The sequence below is a fragment of the Thalassophryne amazonica genome, chromosome 17 (assembly GCF_902500255.1).
Source record: "Thalassophryne amazonica chromosome 17, fThaAma1.1, whole genome shotgun sequence".
Classification (NCBI taxonomy): domain Eukaryota; kingdom Metazoa; phylum Chordata; class Actinopteri; order Batrachoidiformes; family Batrachoididae; genus Thalassophryne; species Thalassophryne amazonica.
Genome location: NC_047119.1, coordinates 35,376,399 through 35,401,509, shown reverse-complemented (window position 1 = coordinate 35,401,509; position 25,111 = coordinate 35,376,399). Strand labels below are relative to the sequence as shown.

General features: G+C 43.9%; 1 pseudogene; it reads left to right on the top strand.

Annotated features, from left to right (window-relative positions):
• The first annotated feature begins 920 nt into the window (after positions 1 to 920).
• LOC117529294 lies at positions 921 to 24,113 on the top strand (annotated as a pseudogene).
• The last annotated feature ends 998 nt before the right edge of the window (positions 24,114 to 25,111 follow it).

Below are 25,111 nucleotides of genomic sequence, written 5' to 3'. Positions count from 1 at the left end.
GAGTTATACCACGGAGTCAGACACTTCTGATTTAAAGCTCTCTTTTTCAGAGGAGCTACAGCATCCAAAGTTGTCTTCAATGAGGATGTAAAACTATTGACGAGATACTCTAACTCCCTTACAGAGTTTAGGTAGCTACTCTGCTCTGTGTTGGTATATGACATTAGAGAACATAAAGAAGGAATCATATCCTTAAACCTAGTTACAGCGCTTTCTGAAAGACTTCTAGTGTAATGAAACTTATTCCCCACTGCAGGGTAGTCCATCAGGGTAAATGTAAATGTTATTAAAAATGATCAGACAGAAGGGAGTTTTCAGGGAATACTGTTAAGTCTTCTATTTCCATACCATAAGTCAGAACAAGATCTAAAATATGATTAAAGTGGTGGGTGGACTCATTTACTTTTTGAGCAAAGCCGATAGAGTCTAATAATAGATTAAATGCAGTGTTGAGGCTGTCATTCTCAGCATCTGTGTGGATGTTAAAATCGCCCACTATAATTATCTTATCTGAGCTAAGCACTAAGTCAGACAAAAGGTCTGAAAATTCACAGAGAAACTCACAGTAACGACCAGGTGGACGATAGATAATAACAAATAAAACTGGTTTTTGGGACTTCCAATTTGGATGGACAAGACTAAGAGACAAGCTTTCAAATGAATTAAAGCTCTGTCTAGGTTTTTGATTAATTAATAAGCTGGAATGGAAGATTGCTGCTAATCCTCCGCCCCGGCCCGTGCTACGAGCATTCTGACAGTTAGTGTGACTCGGGGGTGTTGACTCATTTAAACTAACATATTCATCCTGCTGTAACCAGGTTTCTGTTAGGCAGAATAAATCAATACGTTGATCAATTATTATATCATTTACCAACAGGGACTTAGAAGAGAGAGACCTAATGTTTAATAGACCACATTTAACTGTTTTAGTCTGTGGTGCAATTGAAGGTGCTATATTATTTTTTCTTTTGAATTTTTATGCTTAAATAGATTTTTGCTGGTTATTGGTGGTCTGGGAGCAGGCACCGTCTCTACGGGGAGGGGGGTAATGAGGGGATGGCAGGGGGAGAGAAGCTGCAGAGAGGTGTATAAGACCACAGCTCTGCCTCCTGGTCCCAACGCTAGACAGTCACAGTTTGGAGGATCCAAAAAAATTGGCCAGATTTCTAGAAATGAGAGCTGCTCCCTCTAAAGTGGGATGGATGCCGTCTCTCCTAACAAGACCAGGTTTTCCCCAGAAGCTTTGCCAATTATCAATGAAGCCCACCTCATTTTTTGGACACCACTCAGACAGCCAGCAATTCAAGGAGAACATGCGGCTAAACATGTCACTCCCGGTCTGATTGGGGAGGGGCCCAGAGAAAACAACAGAGTCCGACATTGTTTTGCAAAGTTACACACGATTTAATGTTAATTTTAGTGACCTCCGATTGGCATAACCGAGTGTCATTACTGCCGACGTGAATTACAATCTTACCAAATTTACGCTTAGCCTTAGCCAGCAATTTCAAATGTCCTTCGATGTCGCCTGCTCTGGCCCCCGGAAGACAATTGACAATGGTTGCTGGTGTCGCTAACTTCACATTTCTCAAAACAGAGTCGCCAATAACCAGAGTTTGATCCTCGGCGAGTGTATCGTCGAGTGGGGAAAAACATGCAGCTCCACATTATCCCATAATGCCAATCTGAAAAAAGTTTTTTTTTAAATAAATTTATTAATAATAATAAAAATGCCACAAGCTTGGCACACCTATCTTTGGGCAGTTTTGTCCATTTCTCTTTGCAGCCTCTCTCAAGCTCCATCAGGTTGGATGGGGAGCATCGGTACACTGTCATTTTCAGACCTCTCCAAAGATGTTCAATCAGATTCAGGTCTGGGTTCTCGCTGGGCCACTCAAGGACATTCACAGAGTTGTCCTGAAGCCACTCCTTTGATATCTTGGATGTGTGCTTAGGGTCATTGTCTTGCTGAAAGATGAACCATCGCCCCAGTCTGAGGTCAAGAGCACTATGGAGCAGGTGTTCATCCAGGATGTCTCTGTACAATGCTGCATTCATCTTTCCCTCAATCCTGACTAGTCTCCCAGTTCCTGCCACTGAAAAAAACATCCCCACAGCATGTTACTGCCATCACTATGCTTCACTGTAGGGATTGTGTGAGTTCAGTCTTTGTGTCATCAGCAGTACCCAAGGATCGTCCACTACACGGCAGCTCCAGATCCAAACCAGAGGAGGCTCATGTGGGCTCATGTCTGTTGGTTAAGGTCTAGTGGTTAAGGTGTTGGGCTTGAGTCCAGAAGATCATGGGTTCAAATCCCCGCCTGACTGGAAAATCACTAAGGGCCCTTGGGCAAGGCCTTTAATCCTCTATTGCCTCCCGGTGTGTAGTGAGCGCCTTGTTATGGCAGCATCCTGACATTGGGTGGAATGTGAGGTATAATTGTAAAGCGCTTGAGCGTCTGATGCAGATGGAAAGCTGCTATATAAATGCAGTCCATTTACCATTTATCATCAGACCAGAGAATTTTGTTTTCATAAGTCCGAGAGTCCTTCAGGTGCTTTTTGGCAAACTCCAAGGAGTGGCCTTCTGTTTGGCCACTCTACCTTACAGGCCTGATTGGTGGATTGCTGGAGAGATGGTTGTCCTTCTGGAAGGTTCTCCTCTCCACAGAGGAATGCCGGAGCTCTGACAGAGTGACCATCAGGTTCTTGGTCACCTTCATGACTAAGGTCCTTCTCCGATCACTCAGTTTAGACAAGCGGCCAGCTCTAGGAAGAATCCTGGTGGATCCATTTATGGAAGATGGAGGCCACTGTGCTCATTGGGAACTTCAAAGCAGCAGAAATGTTTCTGTACCCTTCCCCAGATTTGTATCTTAACACAATCCTGTCTCGAAGGTTTACAGACAATTCCTTTGACTTCATGCTTGGTTTGGCAGCACAGTGGCTTAGTGGTTAGTGCTGCTGTCTAACAGCAAGAAGGTCATGGGATCGATTCCCATCTGTGAAGTTTGCATGTTCTCCCCGTGTTTGCATGGGTTTCCTCTGGGTGCTCCGGTTTCCTCCCACATCCAAGTCTCCTTTGCAAAAGAGGCCTTGATCTCAATGGGACTAACCTGGTTAAATAACCAGGTTTAATTGTGTTCTGACATGCACTGTCAACTGTGGGACCCTATTTGTAGACAGGTGTGTGTCTTTCCAAATCATGTACAATCAACTGAATTTACCCCAGGTGGACTCCAATTAAGCCGTAGAAACATCTCAAGGATGATCAGTGGAAACTGGTTGCACCTGAGCTCAATTTTGAGCTTCATGGCAAAGGCTGTGAATACATATGTTTTTATTTAATAAATTTGCAGATATCTCAAAAAACTTTTTTTTTCTTATATTGTCATTATGGGCTATTGTGTGTAGGATTTTGATGGAAAAAAATAAATGTCAACCATTTTTAAATAAGGCTGTAATAAAAAAAATGTGGAAAAAGTGAAGCGCTGTGAATACTTTCTGGATGCACACCGTTTGTGTGTGTATATATATATGAGGTCTGTTAGAAAAGTATCTGACCTTATTATTTTTTTAAAAAACCATATGGATTTGAATCACGTGTGATTGCGTCAAACAAGCTTGAACCCTCATGCGCATGCGTGAGTTTTTTCATACCTGTCGGTTGCGCCATTCGCCTGTGAGCAGGCTTGGAGTGAGGTGTGGTCCACCCCTCTCGTCTATTTTTTATTGCGAATAAATGTCTGAACGATTTGGAGCTTTGCTGCATCAGTTTTTTTCCAGAAATTGTGAGAGACCTCCAGGTGGACACCGTTCGAAAAATTAATATGGCTTTCAGGGACGATTTTATGGGGATTAAACAGATTACGGGGTGTTACTGCCGCTTTAAGGACGGCCCACAACTGCTGAGAGCGCGGCGCGCTCCCAGCCCCCATCGACAGGCTGACACCCCGCTGGAACAACCAGTTCATTTCCAACGTGAAAGCTTTGTTGATCCGGGACCTCGTCTGACGTTCACAAAAAGGCAGAATATGTGGACATCAGCACTTTTCCAGCACATTCCACCGTTACAGGAGTTTTTTTCATGGAAAGAAAAGCGGAGGGACGCGCCATGGCTCCGTTCATTACGCGGGACAAAACCACCTCGGTGTTGGTCTCTCAGGACAGCTTTCAGGTGGATTTCAGACGGATTCCGGTTGCTTTCCAGTCGTGTGAATATCCGATTGTGATTGTGCATGAGCTGGACATGCCAGAACATGTCCCGTGAGGTGGACGCGTGGTGGAGCAGCTTCTCTTTCCATGACAAAAACTCCTGTAACAGTGAAATGTGCCGTTCATTTTTAAACTGGACGCTGTCTTGATCAGGTATGTCATCTCTACTAGCACAGGAATTGTGAAAAGACGTGGACATCAGCACTTTTCCGGCACATTCACCTGTGGGCAGTCTTTGAGTGAGGAGTCGCCCACCCTCTCGTTTTTTTTCATTGTTTAGGAATGGCTCAGAGACTGCTGCTTTGTTTGATCAAAATTTTTTCAAAACTGTAAGGCACAACTGAGTGGACACCATTCGATAAATTCAGCTGGTTTTCGATAAAAATTTTAACGGCTGATGAGAGATTTTGGTCTGGTAGTGTCACCGTAAGGACGGCCCACGGCGCCTGACGGCAATCTGCACTTCGAGGCGGCAGAGTCTCGCCGTTTCAAGTTGAAAACTTTCACATTTCAGGCTCTGTTGACCCAGGAAGTCGTCAGAGAACAGAGAACTTTCAAAAGAAGTTGGCATGAGGAGTTTATTCGGACATTCCATTGTTAACGGACATTTTGTAATGAAAGAACGTACGGGCAGAGTCGCATGTCGGGCCGGACCCGACCGCGGGCGTCGCGACAGGAAAAACACCTCCGTGTTGGAAACCTTAACGGGCAAGTGGAACATGCCCAAACTGTTAAACAATTTCTCAGTTACTCACTTGTTGAAAGCCATCAAAAGCCGCCTGAATTTTACAAATGGTTTTCAACACGGAGGTGTTTTCCTGTCGCGGCGCACACAGATTCGCCGAGTCATCACGGAAACGACTCGGCGAATTTGCGCGCACGTCTTTCATTAAAAAATGTCCTTAAACAGTGGAATGTCCGCATAAAGTCCTCATGCCGGCCTCTTCTGAATCTTCTCTGTTCTCTCACGACGTCCTGGGTGAATTAAGCCTTAAATTAGGATATTTTCAGATCGAAACAGGCCGACGACGGCGCCTGGAAGCGCTGCAGGACGTCCCGCTCTGTGGGAAGTCCTTACACCGACAGAAACACCCCATAATCTCTCATCAGCCGTTAAACTTTTCACTGAAAACCAGCTTAATTTTCTCGATAGTGTCCACTCGGATATTCCTCACAGGTCCAGAAAAAATTTTGATAAAGTGCGCCGTCTGAGCAGCGTGTGAAACAAAGGAATTCAGCCGAGAGGGCGGGACCACATCTCACTCAAGGCCTGCCTACAGGAAAATGACTTCACCAGACACGCGTGAAAAACTCACGCATGAGCACGAGGGTTCAAGCATGATTGGTGTAATCGCACGTCATTCAAATCCATATATATATATATATATATGAAAAGCTGCTTTCAAAATCACTGATCACAATCAGTGATCATATCTAGGGTCTGGAAATTCAATTACAACCTACATGTAAATTTAATTACATCTGCTACTAATTTAGTCATGTATGTGATGATAAGATTTTTCCATGCAACAAACCCATACTTATATGGTATATGTTTTGTTGTAGGTAATTTTCACTCACTCACTCCTCTTCAACCGCTTATCCAGGACCAGGTCGCGGGTCAGGTAATTTTGTTTCCTCAATTTGTAAATTAGGTTTTCACTTCCCAGCTACCATAGTTCGAAACTGATAGCATTCATTATTATTATTATTATTTTGAGTTGACATTTTAACAAATACATAATTAAACCCCATTAAAATAATAATAAATGTTTTGGGCAGTTTTAAACTTTATTGTAAAATTGAAAATTAAAAATATTTTTCATTTTCCAACACGGCCCACCTGCAGTATAATTCTTGTCCACCACAATTCTGTGACCCACGCTTTGGGAAACGTTGCATTGATGTATCAATAATTATAGCAGATGAGTATATATTTTATTGTAAAATGGACCATTCTGCATATTGAACACTTTAGTTTTTGTATTTTAATGAGCTGTCCTATGTAAAAATCAGGCGGCTGCCTATGTAGGTGTCCACATGGCCTGACTCTGATTTTTGATCAAATTTCACCAATTACCCTTCAAATAGACTGATTTGGTAAAGTTTGTTTTTCCATCAGGCAAAATTTTATTTGCGTTTGGTCAATTCAAAATTTGATGTCAAAACAGCCTGAAGTCTTGTTACATTAAAATATATAGTAAAAATGCCCAAATTTGAGGCAACATTGCCCATCTAGAAGTGCGTGGTTTGAAAAAAACTGGCTATGGGGTATCATCACCCATCATCCAGATATCAAAGATTCATTGTCTGTCTGGCAGAACTTTTTTGTATATTTCAGGTATTCAAATTTTTCAAAATTCATATGTTGCCCTCCCAGGGTCAAATTCTGGAGGAGTAGGGAAATTAAAAAATGGTCATAATGCACCAACTAAATGACGCCTGCACACTTTCAAAATAAGGTGAATTAAGTGAACAGAAAGTTAATTATTGCAGTACTGAGCCTGTTGCCTGTAGTATAGTTTAAACATGTGACTGATTTATAAAAAAGTTCCAGTCATGCCTGAAACCAGATTGCAGCCATGCCACAGCACCTGACCGCTGCTGGTAGGTTATATCTCAAATTATTCCATGTATTGTGATTGACTAAAGAAAAACTGTAATGTGTATCTAATAGTAACATTCATTGTAATTAGCTGCAGTTCACTGATCACTTCTTCATTTGTGCAGCTGGAATGTCCTGTTGTAATCGCTCTCATTTTGATCTCTGGTATTGGCGGAACCTTTCAGTATGGATTCTGTGTATGTTCCAGGACCTCTCCCTCTGATGTAAGGTAAAAGTACTTCATGACTCAAAGTCAGGCATAAATTGGCAAATTAAATATTGTATAAAAATGAACATGTTTGAGAAGAAAATGGTAACAAGTGAATAATGTGCTTGTGATCATTTCAAGTTCATAAAGGAGCTGGTGAACAAAACTTGTGTGCAGAGATACAATGTGTTCTTGGAGCAAGGCAGGTGTCTCTCATTGGTCCTTGCTGTATCTATTTTCGCATTGGGGGGTTATTTGGATCATTGGTGGCGAGGTCAACTGGTCTCAAGTGTGGCAGGTCAGTATAAGGTGGACTACACAAACTGAAAACATGCAACTTTGTTCATTTTTACCAAAGCCATCAAATATGGCCATTGGGTATTGCAAAGGCTTTTTGTCCATCTGTCCATCTCTCTGTCTGTCTGTGCTCAGCATAAGTCCAGTCCTATTACTGCCAGACTCTTGAAATTCCAGGGGAACATTCTTGGGACACAGACCTTGGACAAGTTCAAAGATGGCTAATTTGATGTATTTTAAGAGGTTAAAAAAAAAATCACATTCTGTTTCAATCTGATCCATTTTGTTTTTGAGTGACACAGGTGACAAACAATCAGAGTAGAGCTGCACTGTGACATTATTCACTGGTCTCTTCAAAACTGCTTTGTTTTTGTGTTTCTATATATATATGTTTCTCATATATTATGTAAACACTAGTGAGAAATTAACACACCCATAAAACTGAAAATGCTGTTTTGGAACCTAATAACACTCTGAACTTTTATAATATTTTATAATTAAAATGAAGTAACATAAAATCTGGAAAAATGTCAAGTTGTGAATACTTTATGAATGCACTGTATACTTAGAACCTTAAATACAGACAAACATCCTCAAATTATGCTAATTAGTCATTCAGAAACCCTTACAAGTATTTTTTTAATCCGTTTCTGGAATCTGCTGAACATTCGGCGCTGTTTATGTGAACTGTTGACCCGCTGGAAATCTGTCATGTTGAAGGTTTTTGCTATAGGTAAGGTAGCATATGTAAGCTGTGCAGTTATCCTTTGCACAGGCCTTCAAAAGGTACTTTTAACTCCTGATTAATTTTACTGTTGTTGCCAACAAAACTCACAATGGGCGTCATGTATCAAAGTTGCGCACTTGTGGCGTAAATTTATGGTGTAAATTTGAAGTACACCAAAGTTGCCGTGACATGTATCAAGCAGTGCGCACCTGCCCATTTCCAGCGTACGCCCGACGTGACCTGATAAATGCGGCGGGTGAAAACAATTGTAATTATAACAAACACCCCATAATATTCAGACTCCGCTTCAGACACACTCTCATTTTATGACATGGAAGCCAGGAAGACGGCAAAGAAAAAGAACTCCACCAATCACGATGCGTGCCAATAGAGCGTCAAAAGCGGCCGTCGTATCAATTGTTTTGTAGTATAATCAAAAAAGTGTTACTGTGGTACCTCATTTATCGCGGGAGTTACGTTCTAAAAATAGCCCATAGTACGCGAAATCCGCAACGTAGTCAATGTTATTTTTTATAATTATTACTATAGACGTTTTAAGGCTGTAAAACCCCTCATACACACTTTATACACTTTTCTCAATCAAGCATGAACATTTTCTCACGTTTCTCTCGTGTGTAAAACACTCTCAAAGTTCAAACCTGAGTAGAAAAATAAGACCAACCTGTTTTCAGGCCCAAACATTTGTTTGAGAAATAAAAATAGAACGTTTTCCTATAAATAATTATGATGGCTTTTAGAACTAACAAATTTAATTTTAACGATCAACCTACGAGGTTGGACACATAAGAAATTATAATAGTGACTGACCAGTATTCACAGTTCCTATGATCGTGCCTCTTCGTCCTGACGCTGCGCCTTTTTCCACTGAGTCACCACCTCGCTGCAGGTGTCTTTTCCGAGTGAAGAACACAGTTATGAGTAGTTGTTGGCGCTCTTTTTTCTTCTAGGCGAGAAGATTCTTATAAACAGGACACGCAGAACACAGTGCACTGTAAAAAAAAACAAAAAAAAAAACAAGCATGCAAAATTGGACTAAAAAATCCACGAAACTGCGAGGGCCGCGAAAGGTGAACCGCGTTATAGTGAGGGACCACTGTATTCTCTTTCCACGTCAGTAATTCTTGACATGTTGATATTTGCTCGCTCAATAATAAGACACGCCTAATTTTTCAGATTTCTTTATTTTTAAATTTATTTATTTATTTTATTGTAACAACGAATGGAGAAGACAAAACCTGATTGCAGCACGGGTGAAGGGAATGACAACACTACAGTTGTAATTATCAATTTCATTGTCTAAAACGATCACACCACATAAAGTTAAGCTCAGCGCTGCTCAGGCTCCAGGCTCTGGAGAAAAAGGCGAGCAGCGCTTTCTTTGCGGTCAGCGCTGAGGTCACGGATCGTGCTCGATAGATGAACAATCCACAAAAGCGGAATTTGTATTAATTATTATGTAGGACAATCAAGAAAGTGTTATTTATGTAACATATGCATTGATTTGTATAATGGTACTGTTTTATCATGTTGATCATTTTTATGTGGATCCAGCGCTGGTTCATTTTGGCGTATAATTTACACCACCTCTCGACCTGGTGTATATTTTCCAGCGCAGCGTACGCCAACGACCCCATTGATAAATGCCAAGTAGCGCAGCCATTTGGCGTACACCCCATATACACTCAAATATCGCCGTACGCACGTTGATACATGAGGCCCAATGTGTTTTCTTCAACAGAAAACAATGTTTGCTGTTCAATAATATTTTTGCTGTACCTGGAGGTGTGCTGATGTTTCTGAGCCAAAGAGCCATGTCGTTCGGATGATCATGGTGGCGCGTTTACTCTATGGCATCAACGCAGGTGAACGCATCACATCGCCATGCTGTCAATCATTTAACCTTACAGAAAATCATTACATTCAAAGCTCTTCTCTCTCTTGTAATCATTATTAACTGTACTGCAAACTTATGACCTTTTTTTGGCTGCAGGAGTCAGTTTCTCCGTTCACACGTTATACGTCCTGAATGCTCCCCCAAGAAGCTGCGAGGGATGGTCAGTGTGACTAGTTCTACTTTCATTTCCATAGGGAAGTTCTCCGCGCAGCTGCTGGGGATCAGGTCAGGTGGCTGCTGTCGTACATATTTGGTCAGCTAACGGATCATGTGTCATAAAGATCAATTTATCATTGATACTGCACTTTGTTTTGTTTTTTGCATAGAAATTCTGTACAAATAGAGCAAATTTATTTGACTGTCATTGAAAATGATGAAATTAACAACAGGCTTTCATGCAAGAACATTTCATAAACTGAAATGCTACATTCAGGAAACACTTGGAACTTCATATAACTGCGTAAATGGTGTGTAAACATATTGAAAGGTACACATGTGTTCACAAAGGTAGTGAATTAACATAAATAAGGCCCCTACAATACCATATAAGGCTATGTGCCCCGCCCATATATGTCAAAAGTGGAAGTTTATGAGTTCACAGGTTGACGTCGTGCTGCAGAGCTCTACAAAAAAGTCTGTGTAACAGTGCAATTAAGAGACCTGCTGAAGGCAGCGAATCGGGAAAAATAACGAGCGCTATTAATGCCATGTCACCCGAGGGTCGGACTGAAATAAAAAAAGAATAGTTCAACATAAAAATGGATTTAACATAAAGTCTTGCCACAGTGAATGGAATGAGAGGGGCTCGAGGGTCAGTCTCCATCATGGTGATGAACAAAATGAAATGTGCCATGAGTGAGACGTTCATATTGATTTTTGTACTGTTAAACAACAGCATATTGAAGATGCCATGTCTGTGGTTGGGAGGGTCACCCAAAAATGCTTGTTTGCATCTGTTCACCTTCGTACGAGACACATCAGGTGACAGCCTTCCCAAAATTTAACATCTCTCAAACTGGTTGACTGTTCCCTTGGCGGTTGGCGTGAGCTTTGCGATTCTTGCACATTTCCCCAGTGAGGTATAAATAAATGGAATATTGTATTTTAAATGAATAATATTGTTAGGCAGTATGACTGAATTAGAATGAAATATACTGTGTGCTTTACACAGCACAGTATAAATGTACAAATGAATACACACATATGTCTGCAATGGTATTTTTGACTATGTATGCATGACTTGTGATTTCATTAAGCAGTCATTCATACCAATCACAAATGTTTTGCTGAACAATATATGCTTTAGATCGTTCATCTCTGCTTATTTTTTTGTTGAGATATAATAAATAAGGTGTTTTTCAGACCATATATTTCCTTGACCTTTAACTTAACATCTCCAAAATGTAATCACCTCTAGATATCTCTCTAAGTAACATTCCTACCAAATTGAAGGAACCCGGGCGGCTATTTTTGAGTTATCTTTTTCACAGACACACAGTTCCACTTTTGCCGCTTTGCCAATACACAAGGTAATTATGTTATGAATTTAAATATATTTGCCCAGTGACAGACTGCAGACCTGTCCAGAGTGTATCCTGTTTTAGCCCAATGACCGCTGGGATAGGCTCTAGCTCCCCGCGCCTCTTAATTGGAGAAAGCGGTTGAAGATGAGTGAGTGAGGTTTAGAAAATGAATGCATTTACTCATCACACATGACTCTGATACTGGTCTGATCCACTCGTCGTTTCTGTTTCATGGCTACAAAAAACTCAAAATATGTAAAAATTGGTAAACGAGGGATGTCCTTTTAAATCATTTGTGTTGGTTCTTGTTTGTGCACAGTCCAGCTCTGATGACCATGACTTTCTGTTCTTTGCAGTGAGATATTCGGCACAGAAGACATGTGGCCCTGGCTGCTTGGTTTTAACTGCTTCACTGCACTAATCCAGCTCCTCACGCTGCCTCTCCTCCCAGAATCTCCCAAACACCTGCTGCTGGATAAAGGAGACCGACAGGCCTGTGAGAAAGGTTAGCAGCAGGAGAACAGTGCCAAAACAATGAGCAGATTAATTGATTCGGTAGGAAAATAACATGAAGCCAGAAACCACAAGGATATGCCATGGTTGTACAATGCTGTTTATAGTGTCAGAAAAAAAAAAGTATTTTGCACAAGTTAACCTGATTAAAGTGGATTTAAAATGTGCACAATAAACCATTTGTTTCTAAATTGACTGGTTTCTGGTCCTTATAAGATAAGCTCACCCTTAATTATCTTGAAGGAAACTGTTTTTGCCATAGTAACAAAACAGAGACTTTAAACAGGATTTAAGCAAGTTGAAAGTCAATATTTGCAATTTTTGAACTTGTTTTAAATGGCTAAACTCCAAAAAAGAAGAAAAAGTGTTTCAAAACTGGTGGTAAACTTGGTTAAAAAAAAACAAACAACAACAAAAAATGTATGTCAGAATCCAAAACAGTATTCCAATTTTTGGTCAACTAATGGTCAGACTTTTGCCAGTGTTTTTATTTGTATTTTTTTTTTAATGGGCTGAAACTTGATCCGTTTAGTCCATGGGCCAAGCAGGTTTTCGGTACCACTTAAGGTGGCAAAACAGCAGTCAGAATCCAGCTCAGTGTTACCATGGCCTACACAAAAATGTATGATAACCATCCCAGGGTGGCAGCTGTAGCCAGCTAGGGGTCTTTGAAGAATTACACAGAGTTCAAAATTTAAAAATGCTCCAATCATATTGAACGCTATACCACATTATTTATCTGATCATAACAATTCCAAAAAAGTATAGTTTGGACTATCTATGACTAAATGTTCTGGAGTTATGGGGTAAAAACAGCAAAAATTGTGACAAAGGTCAGTTTCAGTTTGTACAGAGGTCAAAAGTTAAAGTTGCTACAATTTTGGTACAAAGTGATGCAAATTATTGGTTGGGTTGATAGGATTCTAAAAAGGAATAATTTGCACCATGTGTCATGCTTAGTTATCATATTACAGGGTAGGGTTAGGTACAATCCAAACTATACCTTTTTGGAATAGTTATGATCAGACAAATAATGTGGTGTAGTTTTCGACATGATTGGAGAACTTTTAACTTTGACCTCTGTGCAATTCTTCATTGACCTCTACCTGGCTACAGCTACCACCCTGTGATGGCTGTCATACATTTTTGTGTAGGCCATGGTACTACACTGAGGCTGGATTCTAAGTGTCATTTCGTCACCTTAAGTGGTACCGATTAGGTCAAAATTGATGGCTGGCTCATGGACTAATTGTTAGATAATCTACAGATGAAACTATTACAATATTTGTTGGTTGCAGTTTTGCTGTAGGTATATCCTAAGCATATGTTAAAGGTGTAAAACGGTCACTGTGGTAACTGTGGTGCTGTCTCAGCTTTACGGAGGCTGTGGGGCCACATGGACTACAGCATGGAGGTGGAGGAGATGCTGCAGGAGAAAGCTGCTCTACAGAACACCCGAAGCCACACCGTGATGGAGCTGATCAGCAACAAATCACTACGGTGGCAACTCATCACTGTCATTGTTACCTTCACTACATTACAGTTCTGTGGCATCAGCGCTGTGAGTATGATGGAATACACTCAAAGGTCAGCAAGTTCTGGGAGCCTCTCAGCTGGGGCTGTAACTCAGAACAGAATTTCATTTAGCGTACCATAAACCCTACAACATTTTACATTTGCTGCTCAGAATCCTTTGTTCACACCAACAACTAAGCAAGTTCATGCCACACAGATAACACATATATATAAAGTATTTATTTATTGCTTTCAATATTGTACTGCTGTAAGAAAGTTTTGTTTTTCCTTGTAAAGCAACTCAGTCAGAAACTTTTCAAATTGGTGATTGGAGGAATGACAGACAAGCATTCACAACAAATCAAAGCGAGCAGCGCCACCTACAGGGCTGAATACCGACTGTGCTTTTTGTTGTTAGTTTCTGTCCTTGCATTTCCCCAATTTTGAGAATTTGCAGGTGTATCATATTATGTTTTTTAAACATTTGCTGTTAGTAGTTACTAGTTATGCTGCTGGTTATTATTATTATTATTATTATTATTATTATTATTATTATTATTATTATTATTATTATTATTATTATAACACTTAAAAACTGCAAAGTGCTTAAAACAGTTCAAGTAACAAATCAGACACAAAATCAACACAAACAAACAAATGAGTTATTTATATTGTAAAATTATAATTATTATTTTATATTTATTTATTTATTTCCTACACTATTTGTTTGTTCCCTCAACTAAATATTGTAACCAAAAAACAAAACAAAAACAAAACAAAACAAACAAAAAAACAAATCCATGTTATGTGTGTATATAATTCTCAAACTAAGAATTATAAAAATTGGTGAGAGTTTCTGCAGTGGGTGTTTGCAAAACCCATGTAAAAACATATCTAAAAATCAGTAAAATTGTGTATTGGCAAACAGCTTTTAATGGAAAAAACTAAAGAATGTGAACCATTTCGAAATTTAAACCACCTTCAATTTAGAGAATGTGCATTGTCACACAAATTAGCAAACAACAAAGAGTCAAGTAAATTAGATCATTTATTTTGCTGTGAACAGTATATGATTGATTCTGATTCGATGAATGCTTCTAAACATCAGTAGCGTGCTTCTTAGTACCTCTTAGTGTCTTTGGCATCCTTGGAGTTCAGTATTTCCACCAGTTCCTCCTCTGTGAACTCAGCAAACCTCGCTGGCAGACGATTTTCTGCTGTTGTTGACATGTTTGTTGCCATTTTTTCAACCAGCGTCTGTCAGCTAGTTCCTGACCTTCGTATGCCGCGCTCTGATTGGCTAGCTGTTGGTCAGTGGGAAGCGATCCAATAGACCTTTTGGTCCTAGCCTTTTTGGATCCTTTTGGATCCAACATAACTTTCTGGTGCCAAGCTGCCAAAATACAGGTAAAGATGGACAGGAAGGCTAATCTGTGATTGCCTGCATTAAATGTTTTCACTCATATCATACATCAGATTTATTCGCATTAACAGTTTGGTCACTTTCAGTTATTAATTCATTTTCTACCATGTATCCGGGTACGGGTCGTGGTGGCATGAGAACCAAGCAGCTCAACCCACACTTCCCCAATATTTGGCTATGTCTTGTAACTCTTCTCAGGGGGTCCACCAGGCGTTCCCAAGCCATCTGGAAAATATAATCCCTCCTGGCTCTTCCCGGGTCTCCTTCTATAATTGGACATGCCTGGCAGACATCAGCAGATAACCAGGTGTCATCCTCACCAGATGCCTGAACAATCTCAGCTGGCTCTTTTCGATGTGAAAGAGCAGTGGCTCAACTGCGAGTCCCTCCTATGTAGTTGAGCTTCTGTCCAGTCCAGATCCCCAACAGAGGAATCTCATTTACGCTGCTTGCGTCCATAATCTCATTCTTTCGGTCATTACCCAAAGTTTATTACCATAGATGAGGACAGGAGCGTAATCCAGTCACATTCATCATTGAATTCAAAGCACTCTATTGAACATGTGTTTACACTCACTACTGGTTTCAAGCGCCACTGAAACTACAGATCCCTCCATGAGAAAAGCTTACTTTAAAATGGCTGACTGTAGATTTTTTCTGACTGAAACACATCAAATATCTAACATGGTTTGTTGTGTCTCTGTGTACTTGCAGGTGTTATTTTATTTGTTTGAGGTGTTTCGTGCGGCAGGAATCCGTGAGCACCAGTTGTGTTATGTTGCTATGGGAACAGGACTGTGCGATTTGCTCACCGCTCTGGCCTGCGTGAGCTATTCACACAAAATTTACTTTTCAGCTGTAATATCATCATGACATCCTAACATACTAAATTGTCCTTTTTTTGACTCTTACTTGTGATTCAGGATCATGAGGTGTTTGTCACATCTTCTAATGTATAGTTACAGCGCCCCCGTGTGGTTGTTGAATTATGTGCAGGTCTAAACAGGTGACTCGTCTTTTGATGTTTCAGTTCATGATCGTTGGGAGGATAGGGAAGAAAGCTCTGCTCTTCAAAGGATACATGGGGATGTCCACTACACTCGTTCTTCTCATCATCACTTTATAACCTGAAAGTGAGTCATCTCGCCATCGCCACCTACACCACAGGGGCGTGGCCACAAACTGTTCACTCACTGTTCACTACAGGTCACCATTGTAGTGTTTCAACATTTTGAAATGGAGGAAGTTAATATTCCAAATCTAAAACAAGAGCAATCTGAGATTTCTGATGTCCACCAAGGGTTGACTCAAAATAAAAGACGTGATTCACATCGTGACCTGGACTTTACCTGGATCCGGATTCCACAACACAATGCAATAATAATTGCATACCGATCCAGATGTTGCAATCTGATATTTAATTCACAAGCTGAAAGAAAATAGTGTCTTCCTGATCTTGGTTTTACATCATGATGTTGTATGTTTCTGCTGCAGAACCTGCAAACTGATCTGGATCACTCCCAATATCCCACACTAACATGGTCTTACATGTGATTTAAATTTTGTCAAGATCCATCAAGCAGATTTGAGATGATATTCAAAATTTAAGAAATGATCCAGAATTAGGATCTTCCTGATCCACTCCGAAATTTATTGGAGTCTTCTGTGGTGCAAATTTGGTGAGAATCCTTGAAGTAATGTATTCTTTTCCAGAAATCTTGGTGAGGAATCTGCATCCTGATCACCTCCAAAAGTTAATGGAGTGTTCTGTGGCCTAATATCTATCTGTGGTGAAAATTTCATTAAAATCAATGCAAGTAGTTTTGATGTAATCCTGCTAAAAGACAGACAAATAAACACAGATGATTTTATTATGTCAAATCAAAAGATCCGTTAGTGTTGATTTTATATAGAATTTTCCAGTGGACATGACAGACCAAATGTGCCCCAACATTGGGCAGCCTGGGATGAAGAAGAAGCCTTAACAGAAAAAACAGCCTTAATAAAAAAATAAATAAACCCTTTATGAGGGTTTGTGTGTATCTTGTTGTGTGGGCCGCCAGAAGAGGAGGTACTGCTGGCCCACCACCAGAGGGGCGCCCTGCCTGAAGTGCGGGCTTCAGGCACGAGAGGGCGCTGCTGCCAAGGACACAGCCGAGGGTGACAGCTGTCACTCATTATCTCTTGACAGCTGTCACCCATTCATGCTTCATCATCTCACTCCATAAAACCCGGACGTCATCTCCACCTCATTGCCGAGATATCGTCGAACCGTTCATGTACTAATCTCAGCTTTAAAGTAAACTGTGTGTCAGTCTGAACTCTTTTTTGCAGCCGCTTTCCTGTGGTGTTCCTTATCTGAGAGACCGGTGTTTGGTGTGATCAGCGATGGCTTCGCTTCACACCTCTACCAGATAAGTGGGTAGACAGGAGCTGCACGAGTGTGTGTTAGAGGTGGAATTCCCACCGTTGTTGTTACTGGGTGTGCACACACCCATATCTTATTGTCTCTGCTCCCTGCCAGCAGTACCAGATCCGACCTTCGAAGACGGTGGCCACCTGGGGACTCGGGACTTGGTGGCTCCAGTATTCTCCGGGTTCGGTGGCGGAGGAAATCGTGTGGTTCCGGTTCATCTCAGGACAGACGTCTTCTGTCCTTGAGCCTGCCCACACGTCACCCTTGTGATTGACTGTCTGCAAAATTTCACATTCCTCTGTGTTGTGCTCATTCACAACAGTAAAGTGTTCATATTCGACTCTTTCATTGTCCGTTCATTTACGCCCCTGTTGTGGGTCCGTGTCACTACACTTTCACAACAGGATATCTCGGCCATCGTCATGGATCCCGAGGGGCGTCACCCATCTGTTGGACAGCCAGTGGAAGAGCAGGGTGCACAGGCATCTGCAGGAGGCGTGCTCGGTGAGTTGCAGCAAATCCTCACCGCCTTTACCGCTCGGCTGGATTTGATGACCGAGCAAAACGTCATCCTTAATCGCAGGATGGAGGCTCTCACCGCACAGGTGGAAGCGCGCGATCAGTGCGCTGCTGCGGCTCCTCCTCCTGCCGACCCGGTGCCGGATATTAACGTTCCACTGGTCGTTCAACGAACCCCCCCACCATCCCCTGAAGCATACATAAGTCCCCCAGAGCCGTACGGGGGTTGTGTGGAGACGTGCGCGGACTTTCTGATGCAGTGTTCGCTCGTCTTTGCACAACGACCCGTGATGTACGCCAGCAAGGTGGCTTATGTTATTAACTTGCTTCGTGGTGAGGCACGCGCTTGGGCTACAGCGCTTTGGGAGCAAAACTCACGGCTCCTTACCTCTTATACTGGGTTTGTGAGGGAGTTCAGAACCGTGTTTGATCACCCTAACAGAGGAGAGACCGCTTCAACAGTGCTGCTGTCAATGCGACAGGGGCGCCGGAGCGCAGCCGAATATGCAGTCGACTTCCGCATCGCGGCTGCGAGGTCCGGCTGGAATAACGTTGCGCTCCGCTCCGCCTTCATAAACGGACTGTTGTCGGTCCTGAAGGAGCACCTGGTAGCTAAGGAAGAACCGCAGGATTTAGATGGGCTTATCGATCTCGTTATACGGTTAGACAATCGGTTGGAGGAACGCCGTCGGGAGCGAGACGAAGGACGTGGCCGGGCACACGCCGTCCCTCTCCCTTCCGGGTTCGAAAAGGTTCCGCCCTCCCCACGCTCCACAGCCTCAACGCTCCGTGTGGCTACAGCTCCCCCTGCTGACGAAGCTATGGACACGAGCAGGGCCACATTTAGACCACCTATCAGACAGCGGAGGCTGGCCCGCGGGGAGTGTTTTGTCTGCGGTTCAAATGAGCACATGCAGAGAGACTGCCCCAAGCGGTTAAACACCAACGCCCGCCCCTAGAAACTGGGCTAAGGGTGGGCCAAGACATTCACGTGGGACATACACATATTTCCACATGACTCCCAGTTACAATCCTAAGCGGGGATTTAACCCTTCAAGCCCCAGCACTGGTGGACACGGGGTCAGAAGGGAATCTGCTGGACAGCAGATGGGCAAGGGAGGTAGGGCTCCCTCTGGTGGTGCTCCCTTCACTATTGCAGGTGCGGGCACTAGATGGCACCCTTCTCCCTTTAATCACACACAAGACACAACCAGTAACTCTGGTGGTGTCTGGAATCATCGGGAGGAGATCGAGTTTTTTGTGACTCCTTCTACCTCCCGCGTGATTTTGGGCTTCCCATGGATGTTGAAACACAATCCCCAGATTGATTGGCCGTCTGGGGTTGTGGTTCAGTGGAGTGAAACCTGCCATCGGGTGTGTTTAGGATCTTCGGTTCCTCCCGGTTTACATACTAAGGAGGAGGTCAAAGTCCCTCCCAATCTGACGGCGGTGCCGGTTGAGTACCACGATCTTGCTGACGTCTTCAGCAAGGATCTGGCACTCGCCCTTCCCCCGCACCGTCCGTACGATTGTGCCATTGATCTGATTCCAGGCGTTGAGTTCCCGTCCAGCAGGCTGTACAACCTCTCACGACCTGAGCGTGAATCAATGGAGATCTACATCCGGGACTCATTAGCTGCCGGGCTGATCTGGAACTCCACCTCCCCGATGGGTGCAGGTTTCTTTTTTGTGGGCAAGAAAGATGGCGGGCTCCGTCCATGCATTGATTACAGGGGGCTGAACGAGATTACGGTTCACAACCGATACCCGTTGCCGTTGTTAGATTCCGTGTTCACCCCCCTGCATGGAGCCAAATCTTACTAAGCTGGATCTTAGGAATGCGTATCACCTGGTTCGGATCCGGAAGGGAGACGAGTGGAAGACGGCATTTAACACCCCGTTAGGTCACTTTGAGTACCTGGTCATGCCGTTCGGCCTCACCAACGCCCCCGCGACGTTCCAAGCCTTGGTTAACGACGTCTTGCGGGACTTCCTGCACCGATTCGTCTTCATATATCTGGACGATATACTCATCTTTTCTCTGGATCCTGAGACTCATGTCCAGCATGTACGTCAGGTCCTGCAGCGGTTGTTGGAGAACTGGTTGTTTGTGAAGGGCGAGAAGTGCGAGTTTCACCACACTTCTTTGTCCTTCCTGGGGTTTATCATCTCCTCTAACTCCGTCGCCCCTGATCCGGCCAAGGTTGCAGCGGTGAGAGATTGGCCCCAACCAACAAGCCGTAGGAAGCTGCAACAGTTCCTCGGCTTTGCAAATTTCTATAGGAGGTTCATTAAGGGCTACAGTCAGGTAGTTAGCCCCCTGACCTCTCCAAAAGTCCCCTTCACCTGGTCAGCTCGGTGCGAAGCCGCGTTCAAGGAGTTGAAATGACGGTTCTCTACTGCTCCAGTTTTGGTGCAGCCCGACCCTAGCCACCAGTTTGTGGTTGAAGTGGACGCCTCTGACTCAGGGATAGGAGCCGTGCTATCCCAGAGCGGAGAGGTTCTTCACCCGTGTGCCTACTTTTCCTGCAGGTTGACCCCCGGCTGAACGGAACTATGACGTAGGCAATCGAGAACTCCATGCGGTGAAAGAGGCTCTTGAGAAGTGGAGACACCTGTTGGAGGGAGCGTCTGTGCCGTTCACGGTTTTCACTGACCATCGGAACCTGGAGTATATCAGGACCGCCAGGCGGCTGAACCCCAGGCAAGCCCGCTGGTCACTGTTCTTCGGGCGTTTTGACTTCCGGATCACCTATCGCCCCGGGACCAAGAACCAGAGATCGGATGCCTTGTCCCGGGTACACAAAGAGGAGGTCAAAACTGCGCTGTCGGATCCACCGGAGCCCATCCTTCCTGAGTCCACTATCGTGGCCACCCTCACCTGGGACGTGGAGAAGACCGTCCAGGAGGTCCTGGCACGAAGCCCGGACCGGGGAACTGGACCAAAGGACAGACTATACATCCCACCAGAGGCCAGGGCTGCGGTCCTAGACTTCTGTCACGGTTCCAAGCTCTCCTGTCATCCGGGGGTGCGAAGGACCGTGGCAGTTGTCCGGCAGCGCTTCTGGTGGGCGTCTATGGAGGCCGACGTCCGGGAGTACATCCAGGCCTGCACCACCTGCGCCAGGGGCAAGGCTGACCACAGGAAGTCCCAAGGACTGCTCCAACCGCTTCCTGTGCCTCATCGCCCCTGGTCCCACATCGGCCTGGATTTTGTCACGGGCCTCCCACTGTCCCAGGGCAACACCACCATCCTCACGATAGTGGACCGATTCTCCAAGGTGGCCCACTTCGTGGCCCTCCCGAAGCTCCCTACGGCCCAGGAGACAGCGGACCTCCTGGTCCACCACGTCGTCCGTCTGCATGGGATACCTACTGATGTTGTCTCAGATCGTGGTCCCCAGTTTTCCTCTCAAGTCTGGAGGAGTTTCTGCAGGGAACTGGGGGCCACCGTGAGCCTCTTGTCCGGGTACCACCCACAGACGAACGGACAGGCAGAACGGGCAAACCAGGAGTTGGAACAGACCCTCCGCTGTGTGACATCCGCACACCCGACGGCCTGGAACAACCACCTGGCCTGGATCGAGTATGCACATAACAGCCAGGTGTCTTCTGCCACCGGCCTCTCCCCGTTTGAGGTGTGTTTGTGGTACCAGCCCCCATTATTTCCCGTGGTTGAGGGAGAGGTCAGTGTGCCCTCGGTCCGGGCCCACCTTCGGAGGTGCTGTCGGGTGTGGCGCACCACCCGTTCTGCCTTGTTGAAGGCCCGGACGAGGGCCAAGACCCATGCAGACTGCCGGCAGTCCCCGGCCCCTGCATACCGGCCCGGGCAGGAGGTGTGGCTATCGACGAAGGACATCCCGCTTCAAGTGGAATCACCGAAACTGATGGACAGGTTCATCGGACCCTTCAGAATCCTGGCAGATCCTCAGCCCTGCCGCAGTGAAGCTCCAACTCCCAGCTTCACTGCGGATCCACCCGGTATTCCACATCTCCAGGATCAAGCCACACCACACCTCACCCCTCTGTGCTCCCGGTCCGGCACCGCCTCCTGCCCGGATCATTGACGGGGAGCCGGCCTGGACAGTGCGCCGGCTCCTGGACATCCGTCGAATGGGCCGGGGGTTCCAATATCTGGTGGACTGGGAGGGGTATGGACCCGAAGAATGCTCCTGGGTGAAGAGGAGCTTCATCCTGGATCCGGCCCTCCTGGCCGATTTCTACCGTCGACACCCCGATAAACCTGGTCGGGCGCCAGGAGGCGCCCGTTGAGGGGGGGGTCCTGTTGTGTGGGCCGCCAGAAGAGGAGGTACTGCTGGCCCACTACCAGAGGGTGCCCTGCCTGAAGTGCGGGCTTCAGGCACGAGAGGGCGCTGCCGCCAAGGACACAGCCGGGGGTGACAGCTGTCACTCATTATCTCTTGACAGCTGTCACCCATTCATGCTTCATCATCTCACTCCATAAAACCCGGACGTCATCTCCACCTCATTGCCGAGATATCGTCGAACCGTTCATGTACTAATCTCAGCTTTAAAGTAAACTGTGTGTCAGTCTGAACTCTTTTTTGCAGCCGCTTTCCTGTGGTGTTCCTTATCTGAGAGACCGGCGTTTGGTGTGATCAGCGACGGCTTCGCTTCACACCTCTACCAGATAAGTGGGTAGACCTGAGCTGCACGAGTGTGTGTTAGAGGTGGAGGTGGAATTCCCACCGTTGTTGTTACTGGGTGTGCACACACCCATATCTTATTGTCTCTGCTCCCTGCCAGCAGTACCAGATCCGACCTTCGAAGACGGTGGCCACCTGGGGACTCGGGACTTGGTGGCTCCAGTATTCTCCGGGTTCGGTGGCGGAGGAAATCGTGTGGTTCCGGTTCATCTCAGGACAGACGTCTTCTATCCTCGAGCCTGCCCACACGTCACCCTTGTGATTGACTGTCTGCAAAATTTCACATTCCTCTGTGTTGTGCTCATTCACAACAGTAAAGTGTTCATATTCGACTCTTTCATTGGCCGTTCATTTACGCCCCCTGTTGTGGGTCCGTGTCACTACACTTTCACAACATATCTGTGAGCTTGTTATTGAGTTTTAGTACTTATAAAATGATAGCATGTGATTTATTGTGTTAACAAACTGGAGGGGATCAGCAGCCTGACTGTCAATGATAACGCCAGAAACCGTCTCAGTTTGGGGCACAAAATGGGACATGTGGTCGCCCTCGGGTTGGGGGAGTAGGTGTTGGAGTTGGGATTAGACTTAAAGTTTTGTGAAGCAATTGGTTCATTAACTGTTTCAAGAATTTCAAAAACAGTAACTATTACTAGTTTTTCCAGCATTGTGAAACAGTGAATCATTTTACAAAGTAAGTCTTCATTTAGTCTTTTAAAACAGATTCTCTTTAATTTACCGTTTTGTCTAAGTGAATTGCTTTGTGAAACACAGTCATTTCAATAACTGTTCTCCAAGCATTTTAAGACAATGAATCATTTTGTGCGCAAGTGTTTCGTTTTATTTTGTTTTTGAATTTTAAATCGCTGATCTTATTTTTTTTTGACTGAATCCATTGGTTAATTTACTGTTCTGTGACGTTTCGTTTCCTCCTCAGGATAAGGTGTCCTGGATGCCGTATTGTAGCATGGTCCTCGTTTTTATGTATATCATCTGTTTTTCCAGTGGACCGGGTACGTTTAACACTTGAGGTCTCTGCTGAAAGACTTTAATGAAATCTAACATTCATCAGTGATGCCATTATTGTACCATGTTTAAATCCTGTTGGCGTACTTGTCACTTTCAGGTGGAACAACAGTTTCTCTTCCAGGAGAAATATTCACTCAGTCGTACAAATCTGCTGCATTTACCATCGCCTGCATGCTCAACTGGATAGGGATGTTTTTACTGGGGATAATATTCCCTATATTAGTGGTAAGCACAAGATCTGATCACAGAAATTAACATTTCTTACCATCTAAGACACCATCTAAACTGGACTCAAAACTCCTTCTTTTAAAGGACAGTCTGGGCTACTTTTGCTTCATCATATTCCCGTTTTTCTGCACCACCGCTGGACTGTTCGTTAGGCTATACGTGCCAGAGATGAAAAATCTGACAGTGCTGCAGATCGCCGAGGAGTTCCAGAAGCTTCACTGCAGATCTGCACAAAAACTCAACAAACAGCAGCAGAGCAGGATCAAAATATGTCAGACCAAATTCTAATTCTGGTCAAATTCAAGTGTGAAGCTGTCAGCAGACAGAGTGGCCTCCAACCACACTGACACAACACCTCTGCAAAGCATCATCAATCAGTGTGCTTTCCCCCCTGATGAAATAAACCTGATTTCAAAAACCAGTTCAAAAAACATTTTTCATGAGACAATCGGCAAGTGAAATTACACACAGTATCGGTTAACCTGAAATATACAGTCCTGTGCTAAGGTTTTAGGCACCCCATGTTCATAAAAGTGCAGTATTTGATTTTGTTGTTGTTGTTGATGTTAAATGCTTCATTGTATCACTCTGGAAAAAAGGAAACATAACTTAAATGTGTACATCGGTGGCACATGATCACAATGGGTCCAAATAAAAATTTTTCTTGTGTTTCTCAATTAGACACGTAAGAAAATGATCTTATTTGGACACATTCTGATCACGTGCCACCGATGTAAATATTAATATCAATTAAATCCAACAGACCTAATAATAACGGGCAGCATGGTGGCGGGTATACAAAATGAGTGAGTGAATAAGTAAATAATGATAATAAAAAATGTAGGCAGCATGGTGGCTTAGTGTTTAGCACTGCTGTCTCACAGCAAGAAGGTCATAGGTTTGCTTCCCACCTGGTACTTTCTAACTGGAGTTTGCATGTTGTCCCCGTGTTTGCATGGGTGCTCTCCAGGTGCTCTGTTTCCTCCCACATCCAAAGAGATGCAGGTTTGATGTAGGGCTTCAACAGACGATTATTTGGATCATCGATGAATCTGATGGGGTTTTGACATGATTAATCGATTAATCGGATTAGCGGGGAATTGTTTTTTTAAATGTGCCAGGGAAACCATTTTTCTCTCCTTCCATCACTTTATTTAATAACAGAACATTATTTGAAAACTTAAAATACTTGAAAATCAACAAATTGTCAAATGTCCCTTGGCTGTTGAAATATAAAATAATAAAGAATAAAACAGTTTATAATAAAGAACAAAATTAATTATTTCAAATGACATTGCTTTATCAAAGTGC